This window comes from Arachis hypogaea, chromosome 12, assembly GCF_003086295.3.
Source record: "Arachis hypogaea cultivar Tifrunner chromosome 12, arahy.Tifrunner.gnm2.J5K5, whole genome shotgun sequence".
NCBI lineage: Eukaryota > Viridiplantae > Streptophyta > Magnoliopsida > Fabales > Fabaceae > Arachis > Arachis hypogaea.
This window is the reverse complement of record NC_092047.1, coordinates 41,485,048-41,505,746: the sequence shown is the minus strand read 5'-3', so window position 1 is coordinate 41,505,746 and position 20,699 is coordinate 41,485,048. Positions and strand designations below refer to the sequence as shown.

Here is a 20,699-nt window from a genome sequence, read left to right as displayed (position 1 = left end):
GCTTGCTTCTGAGTTTTGTCAGCCAGTTGTATGATTACATCAGTGGATCTCACCTCATTCAGTTGTAGCCTCTTCATAAGAGTCAGAGGCATCACATTTATGCTAGCTCCTAGATCACAGAATCCTCTGTCAATTTTTGTTTCCCCTATGATGCAGGGGATATGAAAACTTCCTGGGTCTGTTTTCTTAGAGATTATATCCTTCTTGATGAGGGCACTGCATTCTTTGTTCATTATTACAGTTTGTCCTCCCTTTAAAACTCTTTTCTTGCTCAGCAATTCCTTTAAATACTTGATATGTGTAGGCATCTGCTGGAGAATCTCAAGAAAGGGAATATTGATATGGAGAGACTTAAATGTCTCTAAAAACCTTGAATAGGTTTTCCCTTTTTCACCTCCTCCTAACCTCTGAGGAAATGGTGCTTTTGGTTGGTATATTTCCAGCATGCTTTTTTGCAGTTCCTTGGCTTGCTCAGTTCCACTTTCCTGCTTAACTTCTTCCACACCTTCCTTCAAGATTTCTGGCTCCTGCTCTGAGGGCCTGATTCCTTCTTCTTCTGAAACTTCCTTCAATATGGTGATGGCCTTGCATTCTTCCCATCTCACTCTCTTTTGTTCCCCTTTAGGATTCTTTTCTGTGTCACTAGGGAACACTGCAGTTGATTTGGGGGCCTGTTGAGATAGCTCTCCTACTTGAGACTCCATCCTCTTGAGTTTTTCACCATGGTTTCTTAAGGTAGCTCTCACATCATCCCTGAAGCTTTTCAATTCGGTTATGTCTTGACTCATGGTTGCCATCATTCCTTCTATCCGGTTTAATTGATCTTGAAATTGTTGGTTCGGATTAGGTTGGGTAGGTTGATTATTTTGGCCATGATATGATGGTTGGGAGTAAGTGTTTTGTGTGGCTTGGTATGATCTTTGGTTGGAGTTTTGGTATGTGGAATTGTTATGTTGGTTGTGGTTGTAAGATTTGTGGTTTTGTGGTTGGGTTTGTTGGTTCCCCCATAGTTGGCCTCTTCCCAATCACCTCCTTCAATGCTTACTTCCTCTTGATCTTGTGTGTGTATTGCAGCCACTTGCTTTGTTTCTAATTGCCTGGTAAGCTCTGCTAGTTGCTTGGCAAACACCTTGTTTTGGGCTAGAATTGTATCAACATGGTTCAGCTCCATGACTCCCTTAGTGTTGTGCCTCTCTGATGCATAGTAGTACTCATTCTCAGCCACTGTCTCAATCACTTCAATGGCTTCTTCCACAGTCTTTTTCCTGTTCAATGAACTTCCTGATGAATGGTCTACAGCCTTCCTTGATTCATAAGAGAGTCCATCATAGAAAATATGCAATTGCACCCAATCATGGAACATGTCTGGTGGGCATTTCCTTGTCAAATCCTTGAATCTCTCCCATGCCTCGTAGAGAGTTTCACCATCTTGTTGTCTAAAAGTCTGAACCTCAGATCGAAGCCTATTGACCTTTTGTGGGGGGTAGAAACGTGCCAGAAACTTGCTTTCCACCTCATCCCATGTTGTTAGACTCCCCCTTGGGAATGATTCCAGCCACTTAGCTGCCTTGTCCCTAAGTGAAAATGGGAACAAAAGCAGTTTATAGGCATCTTCCTGGACTCCATTGGACTTCACAGTGTCACAAATTCTCAGGAATTTTGTGAGATGTTGGTTGGGATCTTCATTAGCACTCCCACCAAATGAACAATGATTCTCCACAAGTGATATTAGCTGTGGTTTGAGTTCAAAATTGTTGGCCTGAATGGGTGGTTTCTGAATGCTGCTACCACAATTCCCAGAGGTTGGGTTTATGTATGAACTAAGAACCCTCCTCTCAGGAATGGCATTGTTTCCATCAGCTCTCTCATGGTTGTGAACTTCTCTATCCATGTTTAGATCTAGAGCTTCTTCAAAATTGTCCTCAGATTCTCCTTCAGATTCTTCTTCTCCCAGTACTCTCTTCCCTCTTGCTTCCCTTCTAAGTCTATGAAGGGTCCTCTCTGGTTCGGTATATGGAGGAGTTGATGTCTCTCCTCTCCTACCTGTCATACAAGAACACAGCACAGGCAACAAACAAGTGAAATACTCTTGGTTAATGGAAGAGTATGGTTAGAGCAATTGAGGAATTAATTCAAACAGTTAGTGAGTCAGTGAGTTAGTTGCTTAAATTTAAAGGCATAAAGAAAGAAAGCATGTAACAGAGTGCGGAAATTAAAATTCAACAAGTAACTTGTACTGAATTAATCAAAACAAAAAAAAAATGCTCAATCTAGTTAACTTCCAATTGGAGAATTGTCAATCGAAAACCAATCCCCGGCAACGGCGCCATAAACTTGATGCGCATAAACTTGTTATGCTACGATTTAGGAAATTGCACGATCGGCAAAATTCCTTCCGGCAAGTGCACCGGTTATCGTCAAGTAAAAACTCACAATAGAGTGAGGTCGAATCCCACAAGGATTGGTTGAGTGAGCAATTCAGATTAGAAGTGTGTTCTAGTTGAGCGGAATCAAGATTTAGATGAGAATTGCGGAATGTAAAATTGGCGGGAAAAGTAAATGACAAGAAATTGAAATGGCGGAATCTTAAATTGCATGAATTAAAGAGCAGAATGTAAATTGCTGAAATTAAAAGGGAATGGGGGTGATTGCATGAATTGAGTTGCAGAATGTAAAGAGAAAGTGGAAATCAGAAATGGGGAATTCATTGGGTTATAGGAGATATTGAGATCTCCGAATCAAAACATGTTTATCTCTTCCTCAACCAATGCGTTCATTGAATTTTGCTTGGCAATCTTATATGATTGGATCCCAATCCCTTGGCTCACCAATTCTCTCTAAAAACAAACAAATTCCCAATCCCTTGGTTTAAATGTTCATAAGAAGAGATGATGCTCGATCACTGATTATACCACACAGTTTCATGAACCACAATTTGGTAGGATTACATGTCACAATATCCATCCAAACCCCAATCCAATTCACTGTGAGAAAGCTTCTCTAGCATGAATCCTCCATTCCTTTCCCAAGGTTCCGAAGGATTCCAATTATGGGTAGTTTCTTTCCCAAGACAACTACCCAATGGAATTAGATCGAGAAGCTTTCTAACAAAATTCAAGAGAAAAGATTGAAGAAGAAGATAAAACTATTATTGATTCATTGAATTACAATAGAGCTCCCTAACCCAATGAAAGGGGGTTTAGTGAGTCATAGCTCTGAATTCAATTACAAAGATATGAAAACTAGCTAAAATGAAAAGTTAAAAGTTCCTTCCTAACTTAAATTCTATCCTATTTATACACTTTCTATATTGAGCTTCTGTTGTGTTTCTTGGGCTTTGAGGCCTCTCCCTGCTTTCCTTTTGCCTTGGGTTTATGATCCATAATCTTGATGAGGCTGTTGATCCAAATTCTGTAACATTCATTGAGCCAACTTAGTGATAATCAAATAATGACACATGACTCAATAAATTGAAATTTCAGACTCATCAATCCTTCAGGCCCAATCCCATAAACCATGATATTCAATTGGGTTTCATACCAGAGTAAGTTTAAGTTAATGTTTGTGCTCAAATACTAACTTAAACCGCAATATTTTTGGCCCAGAAACCTTTTCCAAGAGTGGCGTTTAAGTTGCAGTTTAAGCTTAAACTGCAGCTTAAACGCCAGACACTTCCAGTGATGTCTTTTGTGGTAGCACATTTAAGCTTCAGTTTAAGGTTAAACTGAAGCTTAAACGTGAAAATGGAAGAAGGCAGCCCTGGAGGGTAACTTAGTCGAACACGTTTAAGCTTCAGTTTAAGGTTAAACTGAAGCTTAAACGTGGAGGTAGAAAAGGCAACCCTGGAGGTCGAACACGTTTAAGCTCCAGTTTAAGGTTAAACTGGAGCTTAAACGTGGAAGCTGAGAAAGCCATCCTGGAGGTCGAACACGTTTAAGCTCCAGTTTAAGGTTAAACTGGAGCTTAAACGTGGAAGCTTAGAAAGGTAGCCCTGGAGGTGTCGAACACGTTTAAGCTCCAGTTTAAGGTTAAACTGGAGCTTAAACGTGGAAGCTGAGAAAGCCATCCTGGAGGTCGAACACGTTTAAGCTCCAGTTTAAGGTTAAACTGGAGCTTAAACGTGGAAGCTTAGAAAGGTAGCCCTGGAGGTGTCGAACACGTTTAAGCTCCAGTTTAAGGTTAAACTGGAGCTTAAACGTGGAAATGGAGAAAGCAACCCTGGAGGAGAAACTTGGTCGAACACGTTTAAGCTCCAGTTTAAGGTCAAACTGGAGCTTAAACGTGGAAATGGCTCCCTGGTGCTTTTCCCCTTTCTGGCGTTTAACCTCCAGTTTAAGGTTAAACTGGAGGTTAAACGTGGAACTGCCCCCCCTTGGTATCCTTCTCACTTCTGGCGTTTAACCTCCAGTTTAAGGTTAAACTGGAGGTTAAACGTGGAAATGCTTCTTTGGTGAGACTTTCATTCTGGCGTTTAACCTCCAGTTTAAGGTTAAACTGGAGGTTAAACTTCAATTCCAGCATTTCTTAGCCTTCATGATTCTGGCGTTTAAGCTCCAGTTTAGGCTTAAACTGGAACTTAAACTCCACATGTGATATTCAAGCTTCCTTTATTGATTTTGTTGCTTCCTTGCTTAGCCTCTTCTTCCCTGAAATCATCCAAACAATTGCATCAAAGTCTTGCAAAATTTCATGAGAAATCTTCCATTCATAGCATTCAAGTAATATAACTAAAAACTCATGGAATTTGCATCAAAATCATACTGTTTGGATGGTTCATTGCTTTGTTATTCATTTAACCATTCTTGGTTACTTTAAGCTCAAGAAAATGCATAAAACAACTAAAACTAACAGAAAAATGCTAGTGAAACTAGCCTAAGATGCTTTGGCATCAACAAGCTACTGAATTCAATCAGCAATTGGATTTCTAACAAAACAGTTAGCCGAATTCAAGGAGAGACTACAAGAGACAAGAATGGCTAATATAAATATAGAAGTACAATTAAAGCAAACAAAACAGCAGCTGTCAAAACAAATAACAGAAGAGTGCCAAGCAGTTCAATTGAGAAGTGGGAAAACATTAGATGCCCCACCTCAAGGTAGCAGGAAGCCAAGAAATGAGCAAACCACCCAAAATCCATCTGAGGACAGTAAGAGCCCGGAGAGGAATAATTCTGGCAATCAAACGCCAGAAATTGGGTGGAAAGCTGGCATTGAACGCCCAAACCATGCTCAGTCCTGGCGTTCAACGCCAGAAACAAGCAAGGAATTGGCGTTGAACGCCCAAAAGAAGCACAGTTCTGGCGTTCAGATGCCAGGAACAGGTGAGGAGTTGGCGTCCAATGCCACTCCAGCTTCTGACCCTGGCATTCAAATGCCAGTGAGGGATCAGACACACACAAGTGCTGATAACAACCCCTCTAAAAAGGCTTCTCCAACCACCTCTGTAGGAAATAAACCTGCAGCAACTAAGGTTGAGGAATATAAAGCCAAGATACCTTATCTTCAAAAACTCCGCCAAGAGGAGCAGGATAAGCAATTTGCTCACTTTGCAGATTATCTCAAGACTCTTGAAATAAAGATTCCGTTTGCAGAGGCACTTGAGCAAATACCTTCTTATGCCAAGTTCATGAAAGAGATCTTGAGTCATAAGAAGGATTGGAGAGAAACTGAAAGAGTTCTTCTCACTGAAGAATGCAGTGCAGTCATTCTGAAAAGCTTTCTAGAAAAGTTTAAAGATCCCGGAAGCTTTCTGATACCATGCATATTAGAGGATAATTGCACCAAGATAGCCTTATGTGATCTTGGGGCAAGCATCAACCTAATACCTGCATCCACTATCAGAAAGCTTGGTTTAACTGAAGAAGTTAAACCAACCCGGATATGTCTCCAACTTGCTGATGGCTCCATTAAATACCCATCAAGTGTGATTGAGGACATGATTGTCAGGGTTGGGCCATTCGCCTTTCCCACTGACTTTGTAGTGCTGGAAATGGAGGAGCACAAGAGTGCTACTCTCATTCTAGGAAGACCTTTCCTAGCAACTGGATGAACTCTCATTGATGTCCAAAAGGGGGAAGTCACCCTGAGAGTCAATGAGGATGAGTTTAAGTTGAATGCTGTCAATACCATGCAGCATCCAGACACACCAAAAGACTGCATGAAAGTTGATCTTATTGACTCTTTGGTAGAGGAGATCAACATGGTTGAGAGTCTCGAATCAGAGTTGGAAGATATCTTTAAAGATGTTCAGCCTGATCTTGAGGATTCAGAGGAATTGAAAGAGCCTCTGAAATTTCCTCAGGAAGAGGAAAAACCTCATAAACCCGAGCTCAAACCATTACGACCATCCCTGAAATATGCATTTCTGGGAGAAGGTGATACTTTTCCAGTGATCATAAGCTCTGCTTTAAATCCACAGGAAGAGGAAGCTCTAATTCAAGTGCTAAGGATACACAAGACAGCTCTTGGGTGGTCCATAAGTGACCTTAAGGGCATAATCCCAGCTAGATGCATGCACAAGATCTTATTGGAGGACAATGCTAAGCCAGTGGTTCAACCACAGAGGTGGCTAAATCCTGCAATGAAGGAAGTGGTGCAGAAAGAGGTCACCAAATTACTGGAGGCTGGGATTATTTATCCTATTTCTGATAGCCCCTGGGTGAGCCCTGTTCAAGTTGTCCCCAAAAAGGGAGGCATGACAGTGGTTCATAATGAAAAAAATGAACTGGTTCCTACAAAAACAGTTACAGGGTGGCGCATGTGTATTGACTACAGAAGGCTCAATACAGCCACCAGGAAGGATCATTTTCCTTTACCATTCATAGACCAGATGCTAGAGAGACTAGCAGGTCATGATTATTACTGCTTTTTGGACGGCTATTCAGGCTACAACCAAATTACAGTAGACCCCCAGGATCAAGAGAAAACAGCATTCACATGTCCATCTGGAGTATTTACTTACAGAAGGATGCCATTTGGGCTGTGTAATGCACCTGCAACCTTTCAGAGATGTATGCTCTCTATTTTCTCTGATATGGTGGAAAATTTTCTGGAAGTCTTCATGGATGACTTCTCAGTATATGGAGACTCATTCAGCTCCTGTCTTGATCACCTGACACTGGTTTTGAAAAGATGCCAAGAGACCAACCTGGTTTTAAACTGGGAAAAATGTCACTTTATGGTGACTGAAGGGATTGTCCTTGGGCATAAAATTTCAAACAAGGGAATAGAGGTGGATCAAGCTAAAATAGAGGTAATTGAAAAATTACCACCACCTGCCAATGTTAAGGCAATCAGAAGCTTTCTGGGGCATGCAGGATTCTATAGGAGGTTTATAAAGGATTTTTCAAAAATTGCAAAACCTCTGAGCAATCTGCTAGCTGCTGACACGCCATTTGTGTTTGACACAGAGTGTCTGTAGGCATTTGAAACTCTGAAAGCTAAGCTGGTCACAACACCAGTTATTTCTGCACCAAACTGGACATTATCATTTGAACTAATGTGTGATTCCAGTGACCATGCCATTGGTGCAGTACTGGGACAGAGGTATAACAAGCTTCTGCATGTCATTTGTTATGCTAGCCGTGTTTTAAATGATGCCCAGAAAAATTACACAACCACAGAAAAGGAATTGCTTGCAGTGGTCTATGCCATTGACAAATTTAGATCATACTTAGTAGGATCAAAAGTGATTGTGTACACTGACCATGCTGCTCTTAAATATCTACTTACAAAGCAGGATTCAAAACCCAGGCTTATAAGATGGGTATTGCTTCTGCAAGAGTTTGATATAGAAATAAGAGACAGAAAAGGGACAGAAAACCAAGTGGCTGATCATCTGTCCCGAATAGAGCCAGTAGAAGGGGCGCCCTCTCCCTCTATTGAGATCTCTGAAACCTTTCCGGATGAGCATTTGTTCGCCATTCAGGAAACACCATGGTTTGCAGACATTGCAAACTATAAAGCTGCAAGGTTCATACCCAAGGCGTACAGCAGGCAACAAAAGAAAAAATTAATTTCTGATGCAAAGAACTACTTGTGGGATGAACCCTATCTCTTTAAGAGATGTGCAGACGGAATAATCCGTAGGTGTGTGCCTAGAGAAGAAGTACAGAGCATCTTATGGCATTGCCATGGGTCACAATATGGAGGTCATTTCGGAGGTGAGCGAACAGCCACCAAGGTCCTCCAATGTGGTTTCTACTGGCCTACACTCTACAGAGATTCCCGAGAGTTTGTACGTAACTGTGACAATTGCCAGAGAGCTGGTAATTTGCCTCATAGTTACGCCATGCCTCAACAAGAAATCTTGGAGATTGAGTTGTTTGATGTATGGAAAATTGATTTCATGGGGCCTTTCCCACCATCATACTCAAACACTTATATTCTGGTGGCAGTTGACTATGTATCAAAATGGGTTGGGGCCATTGCCACACCCACCAATGATACTAAAACAGTGCTGAAGTTCCTCCAGAAACATATATTCAGCAGGTTTGGCGTCCCTAGGGTACTAATCAGTGATGAGGGCACTCACTTCTGCAACAAACAACTTTACTCTGCCATGGTCCGGTATGGGATTCGCCACAAGGTGGCGACTCCATATCATCTATAGACAAATGGGCAAGCTAAAGTTTCTAACAGAGAACTGAAAAGAATCCTGGAACGGACTGTAAGTACCCGTAGAAAGGATTGGGCACGAAGCTTGGATGTTGCTCTGTGGGCTTATAGAACAGCATTCAAGACTCCTATAGGGACCTCTCTGTACCAACTTGTGTATGGTAAGGCTTGTTACCTGCCCGTGGAACTGGAACATAAAGCCTATTGGGCAACCAGATTCCTAAACTTTGATGCCAAATTAGCTGGAGAAAAAAGATTGCTCCAGCTGAATGCGCTAGAGGAATTCAGATTCACTGCTTTCGAAAATGCCAAGCTTTATAAAGAGAAATCTAAAAGGTGGCATGACAGAAAGCTGTCATCTAGAATCTTTGAACCAGGACAAAAGGTTCTGTTGTTTAACTCTAGGCTCAGGCTATTCCCATGGAAACTGAAATACCGGTGGAGGGGACCATATATGATTACAAGTGTATCACCATATGGTTATGTGGAGCTTCAAGACATTGATTCTGATAAGAAGTTCATTGTTAATGGATAGAGAATCAAGCACTATCTTGAAGGCAATGTTGAGCAAGAGTGCTCAAGGCTGAAGCTAGATTAAAAGCTCAGCAAGGTCCAGCTAAAGACAATAAAGAAGCGCTTGCTGGGAGGCAACCCAGCCATTGGGAAGACTTTTTCTGTTATTTTGCCCTATTCTTGATTTTATTTGTTTATATAAAGTTCATTGCTACTAAGGTAAAGAGTCAATTGTATAAGTTCACAGGGTTACAGAAGGATTCAGCACACAAAACAGAGAAAGAGAGCTCACTGGCAAGAAAACGCCAGTAGAAGTCTGTTTTGGGCGTTCAACACCCAAAAGAAGCATCCACTGGGCGTTGAACGCCAGTAAGGATAGCTATCTGGGCGTTAAACGCCAGAAAGAAGCATCTTCTGGGCGTTGAACGCCAGAAAGAAGCTCCTTCTGGGCGTTTAACGCCAGATTTACAGCGTCCTGGGCGTTCAGAAAAACGCCCAGTGACAAAGGAGTTCCTGGCGTTCAACGCCAGAAAGAAGCAACAGCTGGGCGTTGAACGCCCAGGAGAAGCAGCAATTGGGCATTAAACGCCTAAAACATGCAGCGTTTGGGCGTTTAACGCCAGGATGGTGGGGAGGAGGTAAATTCGTTTTTACTTCATATTTTTCATTTTAATTTTAATTTTCATGTTTCAATTCATGATTTCTTGCGTAAACATGTTACAAACCCTGATTTCTAAAATCCCTAATTTCTAAAAACCCTACTTTAAAAATATCAAATGTATCTTAATCCATAAACACAAATTCTTTTTCAATCCAATCCAACTCTTTTTCAAAATTTCCAAAACAAATCTATCTCTTTTCCTTCTAGAATCCTTTCAACTCATCAATATCATTTTCAAATCTCCACATTATCTTTTTCAAAATCCAAATTTATCTTTTTCAAGTATCTTTCATATCTTTTCAATTTTAAATCACATCTTTTCATATCATACTTATTTTTTTTATAAATTATATCTTCTATCTTATCTTTTTTTTTAAAAAAAAAAATTTCGAAAACCCACCCCCTCCCTTTTAAATCCACATTCGGCCTCCCTCCTCTCATCCACCATTCGACACTAGCTCTCCTTCTATCCCTCTCCTTTCTTTTCTTTTGCTTGAGGACAAGCAAACCTCTAAGTTTGGTGTGTTTATCCGTGATCACTAAATTATACCCACTAAGATCATGGCTCCTAAAGGAAAACAAACCACTCCAAGAGGTAAGAAAGAGAGTATTCCAAAACCACTTTGGAATCAAGGGATGTTCTTAACCAAAGAATATTCAGACCATTACTACAAAATAATGGGTCTAAGATCAGTGATTCCGAAAGTCAAGTTCGATCTGAAGGAAGATGAATATCCAGAGATCCAAGAGCAGATTTGAAATAGGAACTGGGAAGTCCTAGCTAATCCTGAAACAAAAGTGGGAAGGAATATGGTTCAGGAGTTCTACGCTAATCTATGGCAAACAGACAGGCAGAGAATATCTGGAACTGCCCTCTATGACTATCGGACTATGGTCAGAGGAAAGATTGTTCACATCTAACCTGACAAAATCAGGGAGATCTTTAAGCTACCTCAGCTAAAAGATGACCCAGACTCCTTCAATAGGAGAATGATGAGAACAAATAAGGGCCTAGATAAGATTCTAGAGGATATATGCATCCCTGGAGCCAGGTGGACCACCAGCAGCAAGGGTGTCCCAAATCAACTCAAGAGAGAAGATCTCAAACCAGTCGCCAGAGGATGGCTGGACTTCATTGGGCGTTCTATATTGCCCACTAGCAACCGTTCTGAAGTCACCGTCAAAAGAGCAGTGATGATCCATTGTATTATGTTGGGAAAAGAAGTGGAAGTTCATCAATTGATTCCATATGAATTTTACATACTTGCAAACAAGAACTCCAAAGATGCCAGGTTGGCTTATCCAAGCCTAATCTCTATGCTCTGCAAAGATGCTGGAGTAAGGATGGGAATAACGGAGTACATCTCAGTGGAGCAACCAATCACTAAAACCACAATGGAAAAACAACAAATGCAGGATGACCCCATTAAGAGGAGGGCGCAAGAATTCCTCCCGAAAGTCCTTCAATTTGAATATTGGGAACAGCTTGAAGCATTTGTCACCAAGTTGCAAGAATCTATGGACCAAATAAAGGAAGAACAGCAAAATCAAAATAGTATGCTCTGCAAACTGCTCAGGGAATAAGAAGAGCAAGGGCGTGAGTTAAAGGAACTGAAGCGTCAGAAGTTATCTCTTGAAGGACCAAGCACTCCACAGACTAGAGGAACATCCACATCCCAAACTCAAGGTTGTTGAGCTCTAATCTTAACCTTAACTCTGTGATAATTGTTCTTATTTTAGTTTTACCTTACAAGTTATAGTGGTAATTAGTAGTTATTTTATCTCCAATTAAGCTATAATTTATTTTTCTCATCATCATTAAACATGAATAAAATAGAAGATTTTCTTTAGAATAAGGAGGCAATATTTTTCGAATTTTTAATAAAACAAATTCTAATTGTTTACATGTGGTGACAATGCTTTCTGCCTTCTGAATGAATGCCTGAACAGAGCATATGTCTTTGGAATTTGATGTTCTTGAATGTTAAATATGTTGGCTCTTGAAAGAATAATGAACATGAGACATGTTATTGATAATCTGAAAAATCATAAAAATGATTCTTGAAGCAAGAAAAAGCAGTGAATACAAAGCTTGCAAAAAAAAAAGCAAGCAGAAAAAGCCAATAGCCCTTAAAACCAAAAGGCAAGGGTAGTAAAAAGGATCCAAGGCTTTGAGCATCAGTGGATAGAAGGGCTTAAGGGAATCAAATCCTGGTCTAAGCGGCTAAACCAAGCTGTCCCTAACCATGTGCTTGTGGCGTGAAGGTATCAAGTGAAAACTTGAGACTGAGTGGTTAAAGTCAAGGTCCAAAGCAAAAAGAAGAGTGTGCTTAAGAACCCTAGACACCTCTAATTGGGGACTTTAGCAAAGCTGAGTCACAATCTGAAAAGGTTCACCCAATTATGTGTCTGTGGCATTTATGTATCCGGTGGTAATACTGGAAAACAAAGTGCTTAGGGCCACGGCCAAGACTCATAAAAGTAGCTGTGTTCAAGAATCAACATACTGAACTAGGAGAATCAATAACACTATCTGAATTCTAAGTTCCTATAGATGCCAATCATTCTGAGCTTCAATGGATAAAGCGAGATGCCAAAACTGTTCGGAAGCAAAAAGCTACTAGTCCCGCTCATTTAATTAGAATCTGAGCTTCACTCAAAAACTCGGAGATATTATTGCTTCATGACTTATTTATATTCTATTTTATTTGTCTAGTTGCTTGGGGACAAGCAACAGTTTAAGTTTGGTGTTGTGATGAGCGGATATTTTATACGCTTTTTGGGGTTAATTTCATGTAGTTTTTAGGATGTTTTAGTTAAGTTTTTAGTATATTTTCATTAGTTTCTAGGAAAAATTCATATTTCTGGACTTTACTATGAGTTTGTGTGCTTTTCTGTAATTTCAGGTATTTTCTGGCTGAAATTGAGGGAGCTGAGCAAAAATCTGATTCGGGCTGAAAAAGAATTGCTGATGCTGTAGGATTCTGACCTCTCTGCACTCGGAATGGAAATTCAAAATCCACTACATGAGTCCAATTGGTGCGCTTCCAATTGCGTTGGAAAGTAGACATCCAGGGCTTTCTAGTAATATATAATAGTCCATACTTTGCTCAAGGATAGATGACGTAAACTGGCATTCAATGCCAGTTCCATGTTGCAGTCTGGCGTCCAGCGCCAGAAATAGGTTACAAGTTGGAGTTCAACGCCAGAAACAGGTTACAACCTGGCGTTGAACGCCAAAAACAGCCCAGGCACGTGAGAAGCTTTAGTCTCAGCCCCAGCACACACCAAGTGGGCCCTAGAAGTAGATTTCTGCACTATCTATCATAGTTTACTCATTTTCTGTAAACCTAGGTTACTAGTTTAATATTTAAACAACTTTTAGAGATTTATTTTGTATCTCATGACATTTTAGATCTGAAATTTGTACCTTTTGGCAGCATGAGTCTCTAAACCCCATTGTTGGGGGGTGAGGAGCTCTGCAGCATCTCGATGAATTAATGCAAGTACTTCTATTTTCCATTCAAACATGCGTGTTCCTATCTAAGATATTCATTCGCGCTTAATTATGGAGAAGGTGATGATCCGTGACACTCATCACCTTCCTCAACCCATGAACGTGTGCATGACAACCACCTCCGTTCTATATTAGATTGAATGAGTATCTCTTAGATTCCATAATCAGAATCTTCGTGGTATAAGCTAGAATTGATGGCGTCATTCAGGAGAATCTGGAAAGTCTAAACCTTGTCTGTGGTATTCCGAGTAGGATTCTGGGATTGGATGACTGTGATGGGCTTCAAACTCGCGAGTGCTGGGCGTAGTGACAGACACAAAAGGATAGTAAATCCTATTCCAGTATGATCGAGAACCTTTAGATGATTAGCCGTGCTGTGACAGAGCATTTGGACCATTTTCACTGAGGAGATGGGAAGTAGCCATTGACAACGGTGACACCTTACATAGAGCTTGCCATGGAAGGAACTTTGCACTTTTGCATGCATGAGGGAAGAGGAATACAAGAGAAAAACTGAAATTCAGAAGACAAAGCATCTCCAAAACCCCAACATATTCTCCATTACTGCATAATAAGTATTTATTTCATACTCTCTTATTTTTTGTAATTCAATTTGATAAGTGAATTGTTTTCCTGACTAAGAGTTATAAGATAACCATAGATTGCTTCAAGCCAACAATCTCCGTGGGATTCGACCTTTACTCACGTAAGGTATTACTTGGACGACCCAGTGCACTTGCTGGTTAGTTGTGTGGAATTACATAGTGTGAAGTAATTTTCGTGCACCATCTTCCAAGTAATACCTGAGCGAGTCAGGGTCGATCCCACAAGGATTGTGGCTTGAAGCAAGCTATGGTTGTCTTGTAGGTCTTAGTCAGGCAGAATCAGAAGGTTTATGCTTGGAACTTTGTATAAATACTTATTATATCAAACATTTGGATGTTAAGTTGAAATAAGGATAGGAATAGAGTTTGTCTTTCTGAAGTAACTCTGGTACTATCATCTTCTTTGCTTGTGAATGATCTTCTTCTATGGCAGGCTGTAAGTGATCATATCCACGCCAATGGTCCTTGATCTCCTCTGCTACAGGTTGAACACAGCCATGGCCAGTGGTCGTGATATTCAATCTGACGAAGGGTGAAGCGCATAGCAATCTATTCTCTTGGTGATCCTACTAAAAACACCACAGACAAGGTCGAATCTTCCGGATTAGAGAACTCTGCTTCTTGGATCTAGCCTATACCACAGAGACCTTAATCTTCCCATAGATTGGCTGAACTGGTGTCTCGAGAAGTCCCTAATGAAATCATCTGAGAGATGTATAATCATAGCTGTTAGCTCGTGCTTTTCTTCCAGGTACTCACACGAACCCAAGTAGACGTGGGTGTTTGTCAGGCACGTTCGTCTTAATGTGATGAACAGAGCCAATTTGTCAGATCGTCCTGTTCATCACAATGAAGATCACAATATACATCTTAGAGATAGATCAGACACGGATCGAAGAAGAAGAAATAGTACTTTAATTAATTCATAGGACTTCGCAGGGCTCCTCCTCTCAACCTAGGAGGTTTAGAAACTCATACTGAAAATAAAATAAAGTGTGAAACGAAAATATGCTCTCCTGAATCGGAGAGTGTGAAAAAGGATCATAAGTTTTTCGAATAACATGAATCTAATCCCTTAAATACTAAACAAATGACTAGTAAGGGTAAAACAGTCTATTTAGTGCTAAAATCCACTTCTGAGGCCCACTTGATGAGTGTTTGGGCTGAGCTTTAATGAGATCCATGTGCCATGAGGTCTCTGGGACATGGAAAATGCCAGCTAGGGGGTCCTCTCTGGGCCTTTGGACGTTGGGCTCTGCTCTTTGGGTTGGACACTAGAAGTGGGCAGAAAGTTGGCGTTGGATGCCAGTTTTGGGCCTTCTAATCCGAAGCAAAGAATAGACTATTATATATTGCTGGAAAGCTCTAAAAGTCAGCTTTCCAAAGCCATTAAGAGCGCTCAATTTGGACTTTTGTAGCTCCACCAAAGTTCTTCCGAATGCAGGTAGGTCAGATCCAGACAGCATCTGCAGTGCTTTCTCTGTCTCTGAATCAAACTTCTACTCCAGCTCCTCAATTTCAGCAAGAAAATACCTAAAATTGCCCAAAAATACAAAAACTCATAGTAGATCCAAAAATGTGATTTGAACACCAAAACCTATAAAAACTTAATAAAAACTAAACAAAAACTACTAAAAACTATATGAAAGTGATGTCAAAAAGCGTATAAAATATCCGCTCATCAAGGGACACAAAGAGTGCATCCCTTATCCTAGGAACACCCTTCCTAGTTATAGGACGGACCTTTATTGATGTTGAAAAAGGGAAAGTAACCTTAAGAGTCAATGTGAAAAAGTTCGTACTAAATGCTGTAAAGGCTATGTAGCATCCAGACATTCCTGAGGAATACATGAACATTGACCTCATTGATTCCCTAGTGGAGGAGGTCAACATGGCCGAAAGCCTCAAGGAAGGGCTGAATGATATCCTTGATGATATCCAGCTTGATTCAGAGGAACCTCTGGAAACCTCTGAGGAAAAGGAGAAGCCTCCCAAGCTTGAGCTTAAGCCATTACCTTCCTCCCTGAAATATGTATTTCTGGGAGAAGGAGATACTTATCCTGTGATCATAAGCTCTGCCTTAGAGCCACAGGAAGAAAAAGCACTAATTGAAGTGCTCAAACACATAGGACCGCCCTTGGGTGGACTATAATTGACCTTAAGGGCATTAGCCCTGCACGATGCATGCATAAAATCCTATTGGGGGATAATGCCAAACCAGTGGCATAACCATAGAGGCGTTTGGATCCAGCTATGAAGGAAGTAGTGCAGAAGGAAGTCAATAAGCTCTATGAGGCTGGGATCATTTATCCCATTTCTAATAGCCCCCTGGGTGAGCCCTGTCCTAGTTGTCCCTAAGAAGGGAGGAATGACAGTAGTTCATAATGAAAAGAATGAGCTGATCCCTAAAAGTACAGTCACATGGTGGCATGTGTGCATTGACTATAGAAGACTCAATGACGCCACCAGGAAAGATCACTTTCCTTTACCCTTCATTGACCAAATGCTAGAAAGACTAGCAGGTCATGCTTTTTATTGTTTCCTGGATGGGTATTCTGAGTACAATCAAATAGCAGTAGATCCACAGGATTAAGAGAAGACAACATTCACATGTCCATCTGACGTGTTCGCCTATAGACGAATGCCATTTGGCCTGTGCAATGTGCCTGCCATCTTTCAGAGATGCATGTTATCCATCTTCTCTGATATGGTAGAAAAATTTCTTGAAGTATTCATGGATGACTTCTCGGTTTATGGGGACTCATTTGACTCCTGTCTTGATCATCTGACCCTAGTCCTGAAAAGATGCTAAGAAACAAACCTAGTTCTAAACTGGGAGAAATTCCACTTCATGGTAACCGAAGGCATTGTTCTTGGAAATCGGATCTCAAACAAAGGGATAGAAGTGGATTAAGCTAAGGTGGAAGTGATATAACGCTTGCCTCCACCTACTAATGTCAAGGCAATCAGAAGTTTCCTAGGACATGCAGGATTCTACAGGCGGATCGTAAATGATTTTTCTAAAATTGCCAAACCCCTGTGTAATCCATTGGCCACTAATGTTCCATTTTTGTTTGACCAAGAGTGCCTACATGCCTTTGAAATTCTGAAAGCCAAGCTTGTCGCTGCTCCTATCATCTCTGCACCCAACTGGGACTTTCCATTTGAGCTAATGTGTGATGCAAGTGATCATGCAATTGGCGTAGTCCTAGGCAGAGACATGACAAGCTTCTGCATGTCATTTATTATGCGAGTCATATATTAAATGATGCGCAGAAAAACTACACTACTACAAAAAAGGAGTTACTTGCAATGGTCTATGCCATTGACAAGTTCAGATCCTATCTAGTAGGATCTAAGGTTATTATTTATACTGACCATGCTTCTCTAAAATATCTACTCACTAAGCAGGATTTTAAACCCAGACTTATAAGATGGGTGTTACTCCTGCAAGAGTTTGATATAGAAATTAGAGACAAAAAAGAGACAGAAAATTAGGTGGCTGATCACTTGTCCTGGATTGAGCTAGTAGCAGGGACTTCTTCTCCCTCCACTGACATATCCGAATCCTTTCCAGATGAGCAATTCTATGCCATCCAGACAGTACCTTGGTTTGCAGACATTACAAACTATAAGGCTATATAGTTCATTCACAAGGAGTTTACCAGGCAGCAAGTCTGGAAACTCATGCATGATGCAAAATATTACCTATGGGATGAGCCATATCTCTTTAAGAGATGCTCAGATGGAATAATCCGGCGCTGTGTGTCTGAAGAAGAGGCACAGAGAATTCTATGGCATTGCCATAGCTCTGACTATGGAGGACACTTTGGAAGTGAGCGGACAGCCACTAAGGTGCTCTAAAGTGGCTTTTACTAGCCTACTCTTTTTAAGGATTCTAGAGAGTTCGTCCGTAACTGTGATAATTTTCAAAGAGCTGGCAACCTTCTTCATGGTCACAGCATGCCTCATCAAGGAATCTTAGAGACTGAGTTGTTTGACGTATGGGGCATAGATTTCATGGGACCATTCCCGCCTTCATACTCAAACACCTACATCCTTGTGGTAGTAGATTATGTGTCTAAATGGGTTGAAGGAATAGCAACACCCACCAATGACACCAGAGTAGTAATAAAGTTCCACCAAAAGAACATCTTCAGCAGATTTGGTGTCCCTAGGACATTAATCAGTGATGGAGGAACTCATTTCTGCAACAGACAGTTGGATTCTGTCTTAAGCCGTTACGGAGTTTGCCATAAAGTAGCAACACCGTATCATCCCCAAACGAATTAGCAAGCCGAAGTCTCAAATAGAGAACTAAAGCGAATCCTAGAAAGGACAGTAAGTGCCTCTAGAAAGGATTAGGCTAGAAAGCTTGATGATGCTCTATATGCATACAGAACAGCTTTCAAAACCCCCATTGGAACTTCACCATATCAGTTAGTATATGGGAAGTCCTGTCATTTTCCAGTGGAACTAGAACACAAGGCCTATTGGGCCACTAGATTCCTCAACCTCGATGCTAAAGCAGCAGGAGAAAAATGGCTACTCCAGCTAAATGAGTTGGATGAATTCCGCTTAGATGCATTTGAAAATGCAAAGATCTTTAAGGAAAAGGCAAAGAGGTGGCATGACAGGAAGATAGCTTCCAGAGTCTTTGAACCAGCACATAAAGTTATGCTCTTCAACTCAAGGCTCAGATAATTCCCTGGAAAACTCAAATCTCGCTGGAAGGGACCGCATGTGATTACAAGAGTATCACCTTACAGACACATAGAACTTCAAGGAAAAGATCCTGAAAACAGGTTCACTGTCAGTGGACAGAGGGTCAAACATTACCTTGAAGGCGATATAGAGCCAGGAGGCTCAACACTGTTACTAAATTAAATACAGTGAAGTCCAGCTAAAGACACTAAAAAAGCGCTTACTGGAGAGGCAACCCAATGATGTTATTAATTCTCTAATTACTTCCATTTTATTTTTATTTTAAATTAGTTTTTGATTCTGTTTTAAGTTAAGTTTAATGTCAGTGATCATAAACAGTGCTTAAACAGAGACATAATGATGCAGAATAGCAAACAGAATACCCTGGAGTAAAGATCTTTCTGGCGTTTAACTCCAGAAAGGGAAGGCAATTGGGCGTTTAAACGCCCATGGAGACAGCAGGCCTGGCATTAAATGCCAGCTAGGAGGCCCTGGCTGGGCATTTAATGCCATAAAGGGAGCACAAGCCTGGTGTTAAACGCCAGCCAGGAGGCCCTGGCTGGCCGTTTAACGTCCCATAGGGAGGACTACTCTGGCGTTAAACGCCAGCATGGCAGCATGGAGGTAACTTCAAATTTTTCATCTTTTCTTGATTCAACTCATCTTTCTCGAATCCAATTTCAAATTTCCTTTAATTTTTAAATTAAATCTTGTTCAAATATTTCATTCTCAATTTAATTTTCAAATTAAAATATTTTTTTCCAAATTTCTTTCAAATCCTTTTCAAAATTTCATATCTTTTATAACTTGTTTTCAAAATATTTTCAAAATATTTTCTTATTTGGTTCATATCTTTTATTAAACATTCAAATCCTTTTCATACTTCATATCTTGTCTTGAATGCCTTTTCTATCCTCTTAAAATCTTTTCTTATCTTTTTAAATTAACAACTCATCTTTTTTATCTTTTTCAAAAATCTTTTATCCCTTATTCATGCTTATTTTCGAAAATCCCTCCCCCCTCCCTATATATATGTGGGCTGTGCCCTCTTTCTCTCACTCACTACCTCTCTTTTGAATTCTCTCTTCTCTTTCTTTTTCTATTCTCTTTTCTACTTCTTCCTTTCTTACTTTTTGCTCGAAGACGAGCAAATTTTTAAGTTTGGTGTGGCAGGAGCCCTATTTTCTCATCCAGAATTCAATCCCATGGCTCCAAAAAGTGGCAAGACCCCAAAGAACAAGAAAGAAGACAACTCAACAGTTGTTTTCAAACCTGTTTGATTCTTTACCCAGCAACATGAAGAACATTATGACAAGGTAATGAGTAAAAGGCCAGTAATTCCAAAAATAGGATTCAACCTTGGAGAAGAAGAATATCCAGAGATCCACGAGCAGATTCGAAGGAGAGGCTGGGAGATTCTAAGTAATCCCGAATTAAATGTTAGATACAACATGATCCAGAATTCTGTGCAAATCTGCGGATAACAGATAAGCAAAAGAAATATGGAACAACCCTCCATACCATTCGCACCATGGTTAGAGGGAAGATCATGTACTTTCATCTGGATAGGGTGAGAGAAATCTTCAAACTACCTCTGAAAAAGGATGACCGTGAATCATATAACAGAAGGGTTGTAGCCAACCAAAAATTGGATCAAGTCCTAGAGGACATATACCTGCCTAGAACCCAATGGATTGAGAATACCAAAGGGGAGCCATGCCAGCTAAAAAGGGCCAACCTCAAGCCTATTGCTAGAGGATGGCTAGACTTCATTGGGTGTTCCATACTCCCCACAAGTAACCGCTCTGAAGTCAATATTGCAAGAGCAATGATGATTCACTGTATCATGATGGGGAATGAGGTGGAAGTCCTCCAAATAATCCCCCATGATATTTACAAGATATCAAACAGAGATTCTACTAGGGCCATGCTGGCTTATCCAAATCTCATCTTTCGCCTATTCCAAGAGGCTAAGGTTATAATCCAAGTAGACAACTTTATTCCAGTGGAAAAACCAATCACCAAGTAGGTGATGGAGAGCTCCAAGATAGAAGACGATGACCCCAAAATTAAAGGAAGGCTC

The 20,699-nt window shown here is 40.6% G+C and overlaps 1 non-coding gene across 1 annotated transcript; it reads left to right on the top strand.

The window, feature by feature from the left end:
• Positions 1-1,361: 1,361 nt before the first annotated feature.
• On the top strand, positions 1,362-1,465 carry LOC112731131 (small nucleolar RNA R71). The gene has a single exon (XR_003166922.1). It is a non-coding gene; the product is annotated as a small nucleolar RNA R71 (small nucleolar RNA).
• The last annotated feature ends 19,234 nt before the right edge of the window (positions 1,466-20,699 follow it).